Source organism: Bos indicus x Bos taurus, chromosome 16 (assembly GCF_003369695.1).
Source record: "Bos indicus x Bos taurus breed Angus x Brahman F1 hybrid chromosome 16, Bos_hybrid_MaternalHap_v2.0, whole genome shotgun sequence".
Lineage (NCBI taxonomy): Eukaryota > Metazoa > Chordata > Mammalia > Artiodactyla > Bovidae > Bos > Bos indicus x Bos taurus.
The window spans coordinates 29957276-29974281 of record NC_040091.1 but is presented as its reverse complement, the minus strand read 5'-3'; positions in this window follow the sequence as shown (position 1 = coordinate 29974281).

Here is a 17006-nt window from a genome sequence, read left to right as displayed (position 1 = left end):
TGGTGTCATCTGGATATATGAGGTTATTGAAATTTCTCCCGGCAATCTTGATTCCAGCTTGTGCTTCATCCAATCCAGCATTTCTCATGATGTACTTATAAGTTAAATAAGCAGGGTAGCCATATACAGCCTTGACATACTCCTTTCCCTATTTGGAACCAGTCTGTTGTTCTATGTCCAGTTCTAACTATTGCTTCTTGACCTACATACAGATTTCTCAGTAGGCAGGTCAGGTGGTCTGCTACTCCCATTTCTTTAAGAATTTTCCACAGTTTGTTGTGATCCACACAGTCAAAGGCTTTGGGATAGTCAATAAAGCAGCAATATATGTTTTTCTGGAACTCTCTTGCTTTTTCAATGATCCAACAGATGTTGGCAATTTGATCTCTGGGTTCCTCTGCCTTTTCTAAATCCAGCTTGAACATCTGGAAGTTCACGGTTCATGTACTGTTGAAGCCTGCCTTGGAGAAATTGAGCATTACTTTGCTAGTGTGTAAGATGAGTACAATTGTGCGGTAGTTTGAGCACTCTTTGGCATTGTATCTCTAGAGCTGCTCTATTCAATGGCAGCCACTAGGTGGGTGTACCTGTTCACAATTAATTTAATTCCATCAATAACTAACTCAATCTATTAAAGGGAAACAAAACAAAACATCCAATTGTTTAGTCATACTAGGCACATTTCAAATGCTGGAATTTCTGGTTTGTAAACTTGGAGGTAAGAACTATAGATGGATTCCTGGAAGTGAGAAGTTGAAAGGTTATTTTTCAGCTTCTCCCTATTTTTGAAGGTTTACAACTGTGACCAGTGTCTTACTGAAGATGACTGAGTTCACAGAGCCCAGGGAAGATCTCAGAACCTGGAGGAAACCACAGGGTTTCTCTGTGTGATCCAGAATAACCTTAAATTAAGCAGGAGAAATGGGTGGGTCACACTTCCTAATAACTTTACTATTCATATTTTTGTTTCTCAGAATGCATTTTGGAAAGCATATATGACAGTGAAAATGAATGCAACAAAGGTAGGGAATGACATTCAGGTAGGATACAACTTGAAAGAGCTCCTGGGAACACTTGGGTTACACCTGCTGTTGAGGAAGAGGTAGACAACATTGAAAAACAGGAAATATATGTAGAAAAGTCCATTTCATATTTTAATATTAAAAGTAAGAAGGATTCTCGCCACGAGCTCTGTCTGTGCTGTGATTATAACTGCTTATCTTCCTTTGTGGACTTCCCTGATGGCTCAGTGGTAAAGAATCCACCTGCAAGGCAGGAGACGAGGGTTCGATCCCTGGGTGAGGAAGATCCCCTGGAGGAGGAAATGGCAATCCAGTCCAGGACTCTTGCCTGGAGAATCCCATGGACAGAGGTGCCCGGCCAGTTACAACCCATAGGGTCACAAGGAGTTGGGACACGGCTGAAGTGACTTACCACACACACACATCTTTCTTTGTATGCAAAAACCATCTTTTCTGTAAGGTCTGCTCTTTCTTTTGGTCACTGCCAATTTGAAAGACTGGTGTCTGATGAGTACCCAAAGGGTATTGTGCACAAGAGATTGTGGTTTTGTGTTTATTACTGGCCCATGTGGCATATAATCTGCTGGGACACAAAACTCCCATAGGCACTTGCACCTGGACACCAAGTTCTTCTATTGAGTGCCAGCTGTTGGACCAGAATAAATTCTCTCCCTCTACACTTTGAGAATGTGTGGCTTGTATGCATGAGCTCAGGAAATACTTACAAATGATGATCAGATCAGACCAGCACACTACTCTGCAGTAGGAACAATCATGGGAAGAGCAATAATAGCTCCCTCATCTTTGATACTCTAGATCTGTGTTATACAGTGTGATAGCCATTAGCCAGAGGTACCTGTTCACAGTTGTCTAATTCAATCAGTAATTAACTCACTCTATTAATATAAAACACGAAACTCATCCAATTGCTCAGTCCCACTAGGCACATTTCAAGTTTGTTCATACAGTTGGAATTCCAGGTTTGTTAATTTAGAGGGAAGAGCTCTCATGGGTCTGCAGAAGTGAGAAGTTTTGAGGTGCATCTTCAGAATCTTTATCTCATATGGACTTTTCAACTGTGAGCAATGTCTTGTCGAGTGGTCTGACTCCACGAAACATAAGGAGGACCTGAGAACCTGGAGGGAAAAATCAGAGCGATGCTCTGAGACCCACAATAACTTCAAGTGAAGTAGGAGAAATGGGTTGGTCACACTTTCTAACAACTTTGTCACTCATGTTTGTGTTTCTACAGACCAGATGCTGGAGAGCACATGGAGCAGCCAGGATGAAGATGCTACAGGTAGGGAACAACACTCAGGTAGGGTCCAACAGGAGAGGGGTCCTGGGAACACTTGGGCTACACCTGCTTGTTTGGAGACTGAGGAAGGTGGATGTGAAATGGGGGGAAATGTTGAAATATGGGTAGAAATCGGATTTGGTGTGGGTTGTTTTTTTTTTTTTTGTATTTTAAATGAAAAGTGAAAGTGTTAGTCACTCAGTCGTGTCCTACTCTTTGTGACCCCATGGTTTGTAGCCTGCCAAGCTCCTCTGTCCACGGAATTCTCCAGGCAAGAATACTGGAGTGGGTTGTCATTTCCTTCTCCAGGGAATCCCGGGGATTGAATCCAGGTCTCCTGCACTGCAGGCAAATTCTTTACCAACTGAGCCACCAGGGAAGCCCTTTGTATTTTAAACATATAAGAGTAAATGGATGGTCTTTGGTAAAGTCCATGGTCTTTGACTGTGCTGTGTCTACAATCATCTTTTCTGCCTTTGGTATGCAAGAAGTATTTACGTACGATTTTTCCTGCTTTTGTTACTGCCCAGTGTGAAAGTTTGGTTTCTGATTAGCACCCTGAGGGTATTATTATGCAAGAGAGATTTTGGTGTTGTTTTCTTTATTGGTCTATGATGCACATAATCTGCTGGGACACAAAACTCTCATTGGCACTTGAACCTGGACACCAAATTCTTCTGCTGAGTGTGAGGAGGTGCACGAGAAGTCTCTCCCTCTGTCCTTTCGTGGCGTCACATTCATGTTCTGCCCTCATTGTTTGTTGCTCACATAAAGGGCACCCCCAGTGTGGAGGAGTTAAAGGATCCGTCCTCTGGGGTTACTGCATATGCTCCAGTATCCTTGATCTCATCCCTGCCTCCTCACCTCACCCAAGGCTTATGTCATGAATGTACATCCATTTCTGGGATGTCCATATCCAGTGGCCCCTAGAGACCCTCCCTGGCAGGCAGGAATTCTGGTGGACTGTGTGCAGGGGCTGCTGGGCTTGCTTTGCCCACTGCCGACCTTTGTCACCTGTGACTGTCCAGGTCTCAGGACAGAGCTTCAGGATAGCAAAGCCAGAGGGCCCTGCTGACCTTAGATCCCTCTGCTCCAACCAGACATGCCTCTGCAGAGGCCCCCAGCCCCTGTTATGCTCATCCTGTGACCTCTCCTCAGGCCTGCCCTGCTCTGTCCCTCTGTCTCTAAGGTTCAGGGCAAACATGGGCAGGTATGGTGTATTCATGTAGGATCTCTGTTGAATCATTTTCACGTTAAGGGAATTTGGACTACTAACTTTCCCTCTGATTTGACTCTCATCTTCTGTAAGGGGCTAGGAGATCTGTGGGGTTGGTGTGAGGATTGAGTATCTCCCAGGTGCCTACAGTCACCCCGGGCACAGGACCGTCGCTTCTTACGTGGACTTAGTTGCGCTTCCCTCCCCCAGGGACCGACACAGCATCAGGCCCATGCCTGCTACTGCACGGAAAGGATGCACTGCCTTGCTGATCCACTGTCTGGCTGAAGACGGTGGCAGTATACCCACGGACATTCCTCCAATGTGCCCGTACTGGAGAACTGTATGATTGATGGAGGGGGACAGGAGAAAGGAAAGAAGCACTAATTCAGAGAGAAATAAGGAAAGGAAGGAGTGAGGAGGACGATGGAGAGAGGGGAAGGCAACCTCATGCACAGAGTGCTGAACACAGTGGCTGCCTGAAGGAGGAACAGGATGACACAGGCCTTCATTTGCGGTCACATGTAGGGCATCTGAGGGCTGCAACAGTATGTGAGAGGTCAGAGACCCACTCCTTCATTGCAGGGGCGAAACAATCGATGCCTTGGGAGGACCATGGACACAAGGACAGAAGGGATTCTGAGAGCAGGCTACAGGATCCCAGGAGCATCAAGGCCCCTAGTTCTCATATTGACTCTAATTCTCTGCTTTCTTTTCTCTTGGCCACCACATCTTTGCTGTCCTCGGACACTAGAATACTACTTCGAGTCTAATGAAGAATCAGATCAGGAGAGCAACAGTCTGCATGTAATTTATTTCTTTCATCTCTTTTTCATTTTCTCTTTTCTTCTAATCATAAGCTCCTCTTTGTAGTGCTTTCGCATCCCCACTTTGGATGATTCTTGTCCTGAAGGATCTGGTCTCATGCAGGCACATGTGTCCTGGGATCTTTTTATAAAATCTCTCTGCAGCCCTCCTCCCCCACTTTGCTAGCATCCCCCTGGCTTCTGACCCCACTTCTGCACCATTCAATCTGGTAGAGCTACTCTGAGTGGTCTGGGCAGGAAGTTGGCTTTGAGTCAGACCCCTTTGAAATCTGGCCCTGCCCTGGGGTTCCCCACATGGGTATTCTGCTGCTTTGGACAGCTCTGGACACGTGCAACCATTTTCTTCCCTCCAGATGTCAAGATATTCTCTCCTTCTCCTCTTAAGAGAAGCTCTTGGGTCTGCAGTCAGTGAAGAAGAGGACAGGGAGGAGGAGACATAAATATGGAGGGTGGGGATGAAAGGTAAGGCACACAAGCACACGTGTCCTCGTCATGTCCCTAACTTACTTGATGGCATTTCAGGAAGACCAGCACAAACACTGAGGCCGCTGCTATCACGTGTGACACAAATGTGGGGGAAAGAGGATTGTAATGATTCATGCAGACAAGCGGAGAATGCTGTGAGCTGAGCACATCTCCTAGGGGGACTGGTATCCTTTCACAGAAGCCCCCGAGGCTCCTAGGTGTGGTCCTCCAGTAGCTCTCACTTTGGAGGGGAGGAGCCAGCGTGTGTATGACTCCAGGAGATGCTGTTCAAACTGTTTCTTTGTGAAGAGCACCACTGGAGTGGTGCATCATCGCCATCTGCCCTTTCAAGCCCCCAGTGTTGTCAGCCCAGAGCACCCCCACTTAATCACTAGGTGATGGCATTGACTTCCTCAGTTCCAAAGGTTTGGAGAAAAAAAGAATGAAGAAGACACAGGCACCCCAGGGTTCAGAAAGCAGGACAGCCCCACTGCCCAGCCTGGCATCCCAGTGGTGCTTAGTAGGCCCCGCATCAAGTAGAGGACACTGAAGGATCGCAACCTGAGTGGCAGCTGTCCAAGCCTCTGGGGAGGCCAGGGGAGCGCTTAGGTCACCCAGGGGGACCATTTCTCAAACTGGAGTTTGAAGTTCTGTAGATTCTGGTCTATGTGTCAAATTCCCACTAAACACCTGAGAAAAATTCAAGTCAGGGTTCACCTGGGATGAGTTACAGGGCAGGATTCAAGTTACTTTTGTTCCTTTTATTTATTTGTATTTATTTTAACATGAACGCCACTTTTTTTATTACACTTTAAAAAGCAGTGTCTTCTGTAAACTTTTCATGTTGCAATATACCACTGAGATAAACCCATGTTTTTATTACTATAGCTTAATGATTTTTTAAATTAAAAGCACAGGCAAAGCTTTGCTGGGGGCTTAGAATCGTTGTCCTTTAGTTGCTAAGTCGTGTCCAACTCTTTGCAACCCCATGGACTGTAGCCCACCAGGCTCCTCTGTTCATGGGATTCTCCAGGCGAGAAAACTGGAGTGGGTTGCCATTTCCTTCTCCAGGGGATCTAGAAGGAATGATCAGGGGTAAAGGGAGCTGCCCGTGTCTCTGTCATTTCCACCGGGCAGATCTCATGATTGGTGGTATTGAGTGTGGGCTGGAGGGGCAGGGTCACTCTTCCCCCCTGTGTCATCAGACCCCCTGCTCCTCACAGGTTCCAGGGGAGAGGCGCTCGGCTTCTTTGCCCCAGAGCCTCAGGCCTTCCCCTTTCCTCTGCACCAGCTTCACTGTCCAGGGACTTGAAGGCTACCCAGACAAACGACCAATTCAGTTGCTCCCACGGGACATTCATATTCCCTCTCTGCTAACAGACAACACCTTCAGCAAAGAGACCCCAATGCCCTGTGGATCTGACCTCTGGGGAGGTCAGGACCCAAGGCTACTTCCCCGGCCTGTGGAGTCTTCTGGCTCCTGCACACTCACTACACACACGGCCCAGGGAGCCTTCTTCCATTTGTCTTTGAGCCTCCTCAGTGATTCCAGCCCTCGTGTTTGTGTTGCAAGTCCTGCCCTGACACCGTGAAGGCCTTGACCTGGGGGCCTCAGCCTGGGCCTCAGAGGGGAAGGAAGCAGAACAGAGTCAGGAGGTTTCCAACTGGACAAGGAACAGGGTCGGCCTCACTGCTTATCTCCTAAAGAACCTAATTTAGTACAGCTTAGTTTTTTTTTATTGTATAGCTTTAGTATTATGTTCAGATATATGTTTTATATATACTGTGGAAGCTTTCTATATTAAATGACATTCATCTATCCAGTTGCTTTTAACATATTTTCCTATAAAAATCACCTTAATCAGAGGTAGGACTAAATGAATTGCTGTCCGGCATTCACCCTCGTGTCCACCACCAAGGTCACCCCCTCTCTTATGTCACCGTCATTCAGTCTTCATTATATCAGGTGACTATGAATTTAGTCCATACCATCTGTCCTGATGTGTCTTTCTAAGGATTCTATTTTCTGAAGTCTGTTCATTCCTTTGATCATGAGAACAGTATTTCCCAAGATCTTCATGATGACTTGAATGACAGGGCCTTTGGTACCCAGTTACTTACCTGCTAGAAAATTCATGCCTCATCATTTCTCTCCTTGAGCAGTTCAAATACATTGCTCTACTTTTTTTCTGGCACAGAGTATGTCTCTCCAAAAAGTCTGATCGAATTCTGATTTTTGTTCCATTATATGTCATGTGCTATTTAGTTCTAGATGCCCAAAAGATTTTTTTCTTTAAAGCCCTGTAAGTTTATTAGAATATCATCTGCCTTTAGTCATTACAAGTGAATGCACATTGTTCTCTTCAAAAGACAATTTAAAAGTTGTTTTTAAAATTATCAGAAAAATTTGGACAATAATGCCTATTATTTGCTTTGCATCTTTTATTGATTTTTCTCTTTCAGGTCCTTGAATCTTTCAAATATCAGATCTCTTATGATTATATTTCACTTTTAACACACTCATGAAATATTTTATAAATTTTTGCTTAATTTATTTTCCAGAAGTGTTTTTAAACAGTGTTTAAGCTCTACCTCCTTACTGTTTCATTCCTTACAAGGCATTATTTGATAGCAGGTTTCTGTTTAAATTTCATTTACATGTACTTTTCAATATTTTCTTATTCTTTTGGGAGTTTCACGTCATTTCTGAGTTTTCTTAATTCTGATCTATGATGTACTTGTAGTGTTCATTATTAATTCATAGCATCACCCATGAAAAGAGAATGGTCACACCCATGAAGAATTGCTAAGCATTTGTGTAGGGGTTCACTACTCCAAGTCCTTTTTTGTTTGTTAACTGAAGTACAGTTGACATACATCCTGATACTTTCAGCTGTGCAACACAGTGGCTCCATATTGCTGTACAGAACAAAATGATCAAGCAACAGGACTAGTTACCATGTGCTGTGATACAAAATTACCACAGTATTACTGACTACATTCCCTATGTTGTATATTTCATCACCTCAACTCATTTCTTTGGGAACTGGAAGTTTGCAACTCTTAATCTCCTTCAGCAATTTCTATATCACTCAATCCCACTTCCCCCTGGCAACCAGTTGTTTGCTCTCTGTATCTATGAGTCTGGTTTGCTGTGTTTCTTCATTTATTTTGTTTTTTAGATTTCCACATATAAGTCACATCATATGCTATTCATCTGTATCCATCTGACTTATTTCACTTTGCATAGTACTTTCTAGTTTCATCCACGTTGTAGCAAATGGCAAGATTTCATTCTCTTTTATGGCTGAATATCATTCCATTCCATGAGTAACCACATCCTCTTTATCCATTCACCTATCAATGGACACTGGTTGCTTCCTTATCTTGGCCAGTAAAATGATGCTGCAATGAACACAGACCTAACTATATCTTTTCAAATTATTTTTTTTTTTTCTTCAGAATACCCAGGATGGAATTGGTGGACTGTATTGTAGTTCTATTTTTAATTTTTTTGAGAAAGCTTTATACTTGCTATATTACTTAACATATTGCCTAATAATGCAGCCTACTATACTTCACCTCATTCTGAAGCTCTTAATGAATATTTCCTTTTTTCTTTACTATTATATTTTTTTTAAAGTAGAAAAAAATTTAGGACATATTTTTTAACCTGATTCATACACATAATTTGCTGAAACTAGGAATGAGTTCATGAATTTTTTTGAAGTTCTGATGTTTCTTTACATTCCTATACCTAAAGTTGGTATTTTTTATAACTGTGATTTATTGAGAGTGACACTGCATGGTACACATATACAAACTCTAAAACCAACTTTAATAAAAAAAATGTTGATTGCAAACCAAATTTGTTTCTGTGTTAATGGATTGACTGAGAGGATAAAGGCTGGAATGCAGAATTATAGAGAAAAGAAAGAAAATGTTGGAATGCATGAAAAGGCAGATTTCTTTGCAAAAGAACAGAGAGAAAAAATTATTTGTGTAAAGAAGGAAAATATCCTGCTGTAGGATTTGGTGGAAAGAGTATTTTCCCATCTTAAAAATCTGCAATTTAATCCCAAGTATTAACAAATCTGGGCTTCCCTGGTGCTCAGTGGTAAAGAATCTGCCTGCAATGCAGGAAATTTAAGAGATGTGGGTTTGATCCCTGCTTTAGGAAGATCCCCTGGAGGAGGGCATGGCAACCCACAGCAGCATTCTTGCTTGGAAAATCCCATGGACAGAGAAGCCTGGCAGGCTGCAGTCCATTGATCACAAAGGGTTGAACATGACTGAAGTGACTGAGCATGCGTCACATGTCAAGAAGTCAGTTTCTGACTTTGTTTTGTTCTTTAAAGAATATTAAATATTAAAACTTATCTGCATATTTGATGTCAATAAATTTATACTGGCTCAGATATAATAAAGTGACTCACAAACTTCTTTGGAACTAATTGTGTTGTCATCTTGTTACCCAAGCTGCTATGAACAATGTATTTTCAAAGAAGACAAAATACACATAGATGTTATTATAGCTGAAAAAAATGAATCATTCTTGCATTGTATTTGGTAGATAATTCTAACTTATATTCTCCATTATGAACTAAAATTACAATTAAACCTGAATTTGTGATGATTTCAGCACTGACCAAAATGAGTAGCTCATTAAGGTCACAATGGGTTGTATTTTCGTCAGGATACATGTGTGTGACTATAAAGAAGCAATGTCTGGGTATGGGCTATAATAATTAACATGGAAACATTGTTTGAAGGGTTCTGTTGGCTTGTTCGGTCTCTGATCTAATGCCTATTTGCTAAAGGGGTATGTGTGTTGACAGAGTCAAAAGTCATAACCCTGTTGATAACTGTTTTTATCATTGATGTTTGGCAACTTATTAAGCATTTTTCCACTTCTCAGTGGGCATTGGGACTGAGTAACATGCTTTGTCTGGTACTTAATGCTCATCAATTGTACAAAACGCCTTGTTTTTTCCTTTCTCATGGTGTGTCCTATTTCACTCTGTCCTGTGAATCCCACAATCCTAAATGTTTTCAATGCTGACACTCATGTCCTCATGACTCAATCTTACCTTCTTTCCTGAAGGAATATGTTGGGGAGGCAGGAGCACTTGGCCCCCAGAGTTTTCTCTTGCTGTCTCTTAACTCCTTATGCTGCTAAGTCGCTTCAGTCATGTCCGACTCCGTGCGACCCCATAGACAGCAGCCCACCAGGCTCCGCCGTCCCTGGGATTCTCCAGGCAAGAACACTGGAGTGGGTTGCCATTTCCTTCTCCATTGAGTAAAAGTGAAAAGTGAAAAGTGAAAGTGAAGTCATTCAGTCACGAGCGACTAGTGGCCACCCCATGGACTGTAGCCCACCAGGCTCCTCCATCCATGGGATTTTCTAGGCAAGAGTACTGGAGTGGCTTGCCATTGCCTTCTCCAACACTAACAAATATCAAAAATAGCATTTGCTATTGTACAATGAATCTTGCTAAGTAATAGGAAATATTAAACTTTGGAGGAAAACATAAGCAAACTATCTCCTTACTTTACCATAGAAATATTTTACATATCTTGGTAGTCTCCTTTAGAATTTTTTTAAAAAATTGAAATATAATTCTCATATCATGAAGTTCACCATTTTAAAGTGTACCGTTCAGTGGTTTTTAGAATATTCATTAACTCCGATGTTAAAAAAAATTTTATTTTTCTGCTTCATTTTCATTTTGCCTAATTTTATCTTCATATTTCTGTGCTTGCGTGTAGTTTTCACATTTATCATTTTAGATTGGTGTTGTCATGTCTTCAGTTACATAGCCATTCTCTATTCATTGGACATGTGGGCATTCTATTTCTAAAATTATTTCAATTATTAATCTCATGAATTTACAATAGTTATAACATTAATTTTGTCAATATATTACTAAAATATTAATTTTAAAATTAATATTTTGTATAATTATTAATAATGATAATACTACCTTAAACAGATAAATCTTTATTCTAAATCATTTCTTTAAGAATATACTCAGAGGTATTAATTACTGAATAAAGGAATGTGATTATTTTTAAATTCTTTACATTTTTTTCCTTAACTCTTGCAATAAACTGAAGATGCTAACAATGTTTGCATATATCCATATTCAATACCTGACCAGTATTGTTTCATTATCTCATTTTTTTTTGCCAAATAAGGTGGTATAAAATGGTACAATAAAGTAATTTTAAATTTCATTGCTTTAATTACGAGAGAGGAAGCAAACTTTTCTGTACAATGATTGTAGGTATCTAAGAATTGTCCACATGTGATAGAACTGTTCCCATCATATCACACTGCTGCTCAAAAACCTACAATGCCTAATCTAAACACAGCACATATGCTATGCTATGCTATGCTAAGTCACTTCAGTCGTGTCCGACTCTGTGCGACCCCATAGACGGCAGCCCACCAGCACATAAAAGGCGCTAAATATTGACTGGCTGTCTTATTGCTTCTAAATCCAAATCTAAGTAAATATTTCCCCGGCACAAAGTCATTATTTTAGGTATTGTGTCACTTACGGATTGAGTGATTCTCAGTTCCACCTTATTCGTGGTTTGGACTAGCCTGTGAAAATGGATCCTGGGCTTTAATTTTTCCTGCGGCGCTGGCGCTGACGTTTTGTCAATAGAGGGCGCCAGAGAGACAATACAGAAGAAAAAGGACTTCCCTGGTGGCTCAGACGATAAAGCGTCTGCCTGCAATGCAGGAGACCCGGAATCGATCCCTGGGTTGGGAAGATCCCCTGACGAAGGAAATGGCAACCCACTCCAGTACTCTTGCCTGGAAAACCCCATGGACAGAGAACCTGGTGGGCTACAGTCCATGGGGTCGCAAAGAGTCGGACACCACTGAGCGCCTTCACTTTCGCTTTCTTCAGGGTGCTTCCTCAGCAGTTCTCCTGCACCTGCGGGGCCATCGTGTGCCGGGCTCCTCCAGCACTCAGAGGTGCCCTGGTGCCCAGCCTCTTCCCTGTCCTGCCCTGCAGCCAGCAGCCCCACAGACCCCACCTCCCCGACTCCATCCTCGGTGTCTCCACACTCTCCTGCAGTTTTATAGTAGAGTGCCTCCAGTGATCAAGACAACTGCCCATGAACTCTTTTCCTTCACACTTCAGAGCGCAGCTTTCTAGAAACGTCCACTGTCTGGCACCGACAATAACTTCTCTAGCTTTCGGTGAGTCACAGCTGCACAGATCTGGACCTCAGCCTAAAGCTGGGGTGGGGGAGGGGAAACTCTTCCTTGGATGCTGCTTGTCTTCCTATGGGTACTGGCTGTTCTTTATAACTGCTATTTCTATCCTGGTTAACGTTCTCTTTGTTTGTTACTAGTCAACCCCTCATTGGCCACCTGATGCAAAGAACTGACTTATTTGAAAAGACCCTGATGCTGGGAAAGACTGAGGGCAGGAGGAGAAGGGGAAGACAGAGGAGGAGATGGTTGGATGGCATCACTGACTGGATGGACATGAGTTGGAGTAAACTCCGGGAGTTGGTGATAGGAAAGCCCAGGGTGCTGCAGTCCATGGGGTCGCAAAGAGTGGGATACAACTGAGCGACTGAACTGACTGTCTGTGATGTAGAATTCTTTACCTTGAACTTCTCATGTTCAGATCACACGGTGATTTCTCTCTCCTAATTGGACCCTGGTGGATACAAATACTGACATGTGCAGGCAGGAGTTGGGAACACCAGTGAGAGCTGCCTGACAGCAAGGTGTGGGTGTGTAATTGACTGGAAACAATACATGAGGAAATAAGTATGTATTATTGCTGCTGCTGCTAAGTCGCTGCAGTCGTGTCCGACTCTGTGCGACCCCATAGACGGCAGCCCACCAGGTTCCCCCGTCCCTGGGATTCTCCAGGCAAGAACACTGGAGTGGGTTGCCATTTCCTTCTCCATTCAGTAAAAGTGAAAAGTGAAAGTGAAGTCGTTGAGTCTTGTCTGACTCTTAGCGACCCCATGGACTGTGGCCCACCAGGCTCCTCCGTCCTTGGGATTTTCCAGGCAAGAGTACTGGAGTGGGGTGCCATTGCCTTCTCCGAAGTATGTATTATTACATGTAACATAATCCTCCTAACTCACCCTGGGATTTTAATTTTCATAACAAATTTATCCAGAGAGAAGACGTAATTATTCCACCTTGGGTGGGGGGGCCAAGGAACTTTTAACTTGTGATGCCAATATATTTTCTGCGTTATTTTGAAGCCAACCTAGAAATTGTATCATTGTATCAGTAAAAAAATTCACTTGGCATCTCTACAAGTTTTTAAAAAATTTAACTACAATACCATTGTCACACCTAAGAAAAATAACATCAGCACTTTAATACCACCAGATATTCAGTGTTCACATCTTTCCAATTGGCTCATAAATTTTTTCAGATGTTTTGTTTTTAATAAATTTAAACATTTGTTTCAGTAAGTATTGGAACCATTGGATATCTGTATAAAAATGAATACTGATACTCTATCTGACACACACACACACAATTAAGGTGGATCACAGACCTGAATGTGTAAAGGAAAACAAAGTTTTAGATGAACACATAGATTTGGAGTAGGCGAGGTTGGCTTAAACAGAACACAAAAGGCACTAACCTTAAAAGAAAAATGATAAACTGAGCTTCACGAAAATTAAGAAATTCTGTTCAGGAAAAATACTATTAAGACAGTTAAAATGAAAGCCACAGACTTGGATACACTTTGCTTTCTTATCTCTGATAAAGCACCTCTGTTAAGAAAGAACTCCTGCAAGTCACGAAGAGAACACACAACCCAATTTAAAAACTGGCAAAAATATCAGGATCACTTGCAGTCCCTTCAAAAATACAGTTGATCTAAACAACATGCTATGAAAGAACCAATGGGTCAATGGTGAAATCAAAGAGCAAATTTAAAAACATCTCGAGACAAATGACAATGAAACGACAGCCATACAAAATCTATGGGATGGAGCAACACCAATCCTAAGAGGGAAGTTCAAAGCAATACTAGGCCTTCTTCAAAAACAAGAAAAATCTCAAGTAAGCACCCTAAGCTACTACCTAAAAGAATTAGAAAAGGAAGAATAGACAAAGCATAGTCAGAAGAAAGGAAATCATGAAGATCAGAGAGGAAATAAATAAGATAGAGATAAAAAAGTAGAAAATAGTCAATAAAACTGTTTGTTTGTTTTTTTTTTTAAGGATAAACAAAACAAACCTCTGGCCAGGCTCACCAAGAAGAAAAGAGAGAAGACCCAAGTAAACCAAGTAAAAAACCAAAAAATACGAGTGCCCACTGTACTATCACTGTTATCTCTGTTTGCTTATTGAGGCAAACATTATCAGTAGATGGTAACACCACAGAACCAAATATTCATACAGTCTCCAAGTCTCCCCATAGATCATTTACCGATGACAAAGGAGAAAAAGGAATCTTTCAAGTTGAGAATTAAGGCAGATATCACCTAATCAAGTAATCAAACTTAACATCATCGATAAGACCAAAAAGTTGGGGAAAGGGAATGCTTTGAACACATTCTTTACAAGTGAGAAAATAACTGCTCTAAGCAAATGATCAATAAAAAAGGTGATCTATATCAGTAATTATCATGTAATGACAAAATTTAAAACACAATGAAATGCCACTATATGCCAACCAGAATGACTTAAAAATTTAAAAGACCAACAATACCAAGTGCTGGTAAGGATATGGAGCAACTGGAACATTCTCTTAAATTACTGGAATGTTCATTGAAATAGCCACTATTGAAAACTGTCTAGCAGTATCTACTATAGCTAAACATATACCAATCTTGTAACTCAGCACTTCACTCCTAGATATATATCCGGGACACGAGGACACAGAAGCAATTAGATATTTGTACAAGAATGTTCATCACAACTATTGAGTGGAAGGACAAAGGCTGTTGGGGAACAAGATAGCATAACATGTTACATAACATATTATCAGGGCTTCCGAGGGAGTGCAGAGGTAAAGAACGCCCCTGCCAATGCAGGTGATGCAAGACGTACAGGTTTGATCTTGGATTGGGAAGATCCCCTGGAGGTGAAAATGGCAACCTGCTCTGGTCTTCTTGCCTGGGAAACCCCATGGACAGAGGGGTAACAGCTTGTACAACTCAACAACAACAAAAAACAATCCTATCCAAAAAGTAAGCAGAAGACCTAAGTAAGACATTTCTCCAAAGAAGACATACAGATGACCAATAGGCACATGAAAAGATGCTGAACATCACTACTTATTAGAGAAATGAAAATCAAAACTATAATGAGGTATCACTGTCCTTCTTTTCTTCTTTGTTGAAAAAAGGCTTTAGTCTCCTAGACCTTCTCTAACTTTCAAAGAGCAGTTACTAATTAAGGAAGTAGGAAACAGGGATAAAAAGGAAAAGCAGTCCAGCAAGAAAATTAATGACAGCTTAAACAATTCTTCAGGGATAAAACAATGTCGTAGTTCTTCCTCAAGGGATACATATAACAATCTGATGCATATTTGGGGTTATTCTGCAGAAACTAAGCCCCTCACCCAGGTGGAGGATGGTGCCTACATGCTGACCACATTATGTAGACCCCAGACTGAGTGGAACCAGAAAGCTGATGATTAAGATTCCCAAAACAGCACCTTGTTACCTCAACACCAACCAATCAAAATTAAGTCAATGAATTACAACACTCATCCCAAATATCACCTTTCAAAAGCCTGCCTGGAGGACCATCAGGGAATGTGGGTCTTCGGAGCATTAGCTGCCCATTCCTCTACATTGTGCTGTACGCTGTGACTACTTTGGCTTTGTTGCACATGGGCAAGCCGACCCAAGTTCAGTCTGGCAACCATATGAGAGTCACATGTGTAACTTGCAGAGCTGTAAATATTTGTAAAGTGTCTGGCATGTACTTGGTACATATTAGGTAGCTATTATTATTGTGAGTCCTCTGGAAATACAGACCAAATATTCTAACTGCCCGTCTTACCAGTAAGCTGGCAGTGTGGTATGCAGAGTTTCCTGAAATCAATGTTTCAAAATTTGATCTTTGTAATACAAGGCTCAAAGGTTGATCGGAGAACTTCTGTTCACTACAGCTTAATGAAAGTCTCTACTTGCTGGCGGCCACACCAGTGTCTAAAAGGGACACGCATGGTTCCTACCACATAGTAGGCGCTCAGTTTCACACAATGTTAATCTTAGGGAGTGTGGCTTTTTTTTTTTTTCAAGTATCACATGCACTAAAAATGACAGCAGTACAAAAATGTCAATTCAGTACTCTATAGATGGAGTGGTGATCTCCCGAGGGCCTCAGCCTGAATGTCATGCCATTTGCTGAAGATAGAAGCACCTGTGAGATTTCTACGCTGGTCCCTGATCTCTCTGAAGGCTCATTGTTCTCACTGTTGAAGGGTGGAAAGCTGTTTGACTTGTCAGTTGGCAGGCAGATACAAGTAAAATGTTTTTAAAGGATTAAGTTGTTTAACATATGTGAAGATTAAGATATTATCTATTGCTTCATGGGATGTTGTCTTTACAGTCTTTGTTAATTCTTAGTTGAGAAATAGGCAAATTGAAAAAGACTGCTCATGATACCTCGGGTCATTATTTGAGGATGGCACTTCCTGACCAAATTACATCACTTATAAGATGAGGTACATTCATTTCAAAATAGAAAATTATCACTGCTTAAATACATATATGCTTTATCATACTTTTATTAAATAAGGGCTTGTCATCAGGTCCTGTTATCTTTTTACCCAAAGGAAACTCAGAAACCAGAGGTTGAATAATTAGCCTATAACAAATTGATTCATTGACAGGGTCAGGAAAATTAGATTTCTCTCTATTAAACTGATCTTTAATTTTATCATCAAAGAGCTTTTTCCAGACTTCTCTTGCTTTCTACAATATTCTTGATTCTTTCCTTTCCTTTTTTTTTACAATGCTTCTGGTGATATGCTGGTGAATATGAACAATCTCCTAAGGGAAAACTCAGGATTTCTAGTGTTTCCCAATTTTCATAATGTGAATACACCCACCACGGCTAATTTCAAATTACCAATATGGCTTCAACTGGCTCACAAAATTTCTGAAAATTTAATAACTGATCTTATCGCACCACTGGCTACTTCATTTGTTAAAAA